Here is a 2,101-nt window from a genome sequence, read left to right on the forward strand (position 1 = left end):
GGGTAGGAGGGGCGGCGGCGGGGGAGCAAAACCCAGCCACAGAGAAGCCCAGAGATCAGGTCACAGCCTGGCCTCTGCTGTCCCCTCAGCCCCTGGGGGCCAGAAGCCTTTGGCTGCATGGAAGACATCCCACAGGTTGGGGCTCCAGCTGCATGGCACAGCCCAGCAGCCATCTGGTAGCCTGAAGCTAGTTCCCCACTTAGGGAGTAGTAAGCACATACATACCTTTCTGCCTCCTCCAACCCCAAACAGAAACCACTTTTAAAAGGCCCTGCAGGAACACAGGAAGCTGTGTTTGGGTTCGATTCTCCTGGGCTTGTTCTGACAGCCACTGCAAATACAGTCCCCAGTGTCTTTGCTCACAACCTAACAGGGCACTCATTCAGAATACAACAACAAACCTGTTCTGAAGGAAATGATGCTTCTGGAGTCCAAGTCAAGCTTTTTTACTAGAGTATCAGGGTCAATCTTCAGCCCGGAGAAGACACCAGAAGATGAGAAGTCCCAGTCCTTATTCAAAAGAAACATTAAGCAGGAGTCAGTACAAACACCACCAGGCACCATTCATTTAAAAAAAAAAAAATCAAACCCAGCACCACCCAAACGAGTGCAGGATGCACACTCCAACAGTAGCATAGAGGTGCCTTTCCTGAGCAGGCAGGGGTAGGTAAGCCACCCCACTGGCCTGTCCCCCCACCCAGAATGAAGTTTCCACAAAGGCACATTTTGGACTGTTCTATTCCTAATAGATTTCTACCTGAACTTGAACTCAACCTCGCCTCACTCAAGTGAATTCAGGTATTACTCCTAGGAGAACTTTGAACATTATCCTTAGGAAAAGCCAGATTTATTACAGATATATAAGTACGTAACAATACAGGTAAGCAACAAACGAGCAGATTAGGGGCCTAAATACTAAGTGAATGGACATAAAGCAGATCCAGAGACTACTAGCAACTTACTAAATCTTCAGCATTTAGTTCCTTTAAGCATGCAATACCTCCCTAACTCCTAAGCTTTGCAGTAGCTTCTCCGGTTGGCTTGGAAGAATTTATTATTTTAGCCAGCATTATCTCCCAGCACTGAAACATAACTTTATAGTGGTTTTTATAGCTGTATATGGCACAGCCTGTTTCTCCCTCCTCACAAGGAAAGCTTTAAGTGCATAAAAACCATTTACTGCTGCTTTGTGCCCTTGCTGCGAGGGGGCTAGGGGAAGCACCCAGCTTTAACCTGAACTGGATATAAATAACACAGCTGGTGAAACCAGACATGGTCTAAATCTCCTAAATGATTGTGTGTAAACTGACAGCTCATCTCCACCTGCCCCAACATGAAATTGAAGAGAAACACTGCAAAATGAGCCAGGCAGCCTCTTACCCCTCAGCTCCCAACACTTGCTGGTAATGATCCCCACCACTGCATTCAAGTTACCCCACCGAGACGCAGCACAGGCACCCTCTCCCACAGAAGCAGTGCTAGCACATGTCTGTCACCACCACCTCCCTAAGCAGGCTCTCCTCTCTGCATGCTAAAGGCCTGGGGATGCTATGGTGGAGCCACAGCATAGCTGCCATAGCAATGGTGGCTGCCTCCATCATCATGGCTGACGGTGTGGAGTGGCAATAGCTTCCACCAGAGTAGCACGCTGAGACTCCCATGGTGCACAGGCAGGACCTTACACTGGAGCCCTGAAGCTCCAGGCCCCCTTGTTTCACCTCCCTGCCTACTCTGGCAAGCTGTGCCCTAGTCGGCACACTCCCACTGGCGCTAAGCAGCGTGAGAGACGGGCAGCTGCCCACCAAAGAGCGCCACAGCAGCTCCAAGGCCACAAGAAGGTGTAACGCGACTCTTCTAAGCGGGAAAAGGAGACCGGCCTTCAGGAAAGAATTTCCCTCGATCTCCTGCGCCTCTGGGATCCTGTCAGCTACCACCAGCGCTTCACCATGTCCAGGACCAAGGGGTGTCCTTAGACACCCTGGGGAGCCACACCTGGAGGTGCAGCGACACCCCGCGAGGGTCCTGCGCCCGTGACGGCCACCGCTTGGGACTCCACGGCGTCCTACGAGGCCGCGCAAGGATCGAACTCCGACCCACTCCG

The sequence above is a fragment of the Egretta garzetta genome, unplaced genomic scaffold (genome assembly GCF_000687185.1).
Source record: "Egretta garzetta isolate BGI_Z169 unplaced genomic scaffold, ASM68718v1 scaffold721, whole genome shotgun sequence".
NCBI classification, from domain to species: domain Eukaryota; kingdom Metazoa; phylum Chordata; class Aves; order Pelecaniformes; family Ardeidae; genus Egretta; species Egretta garzetta.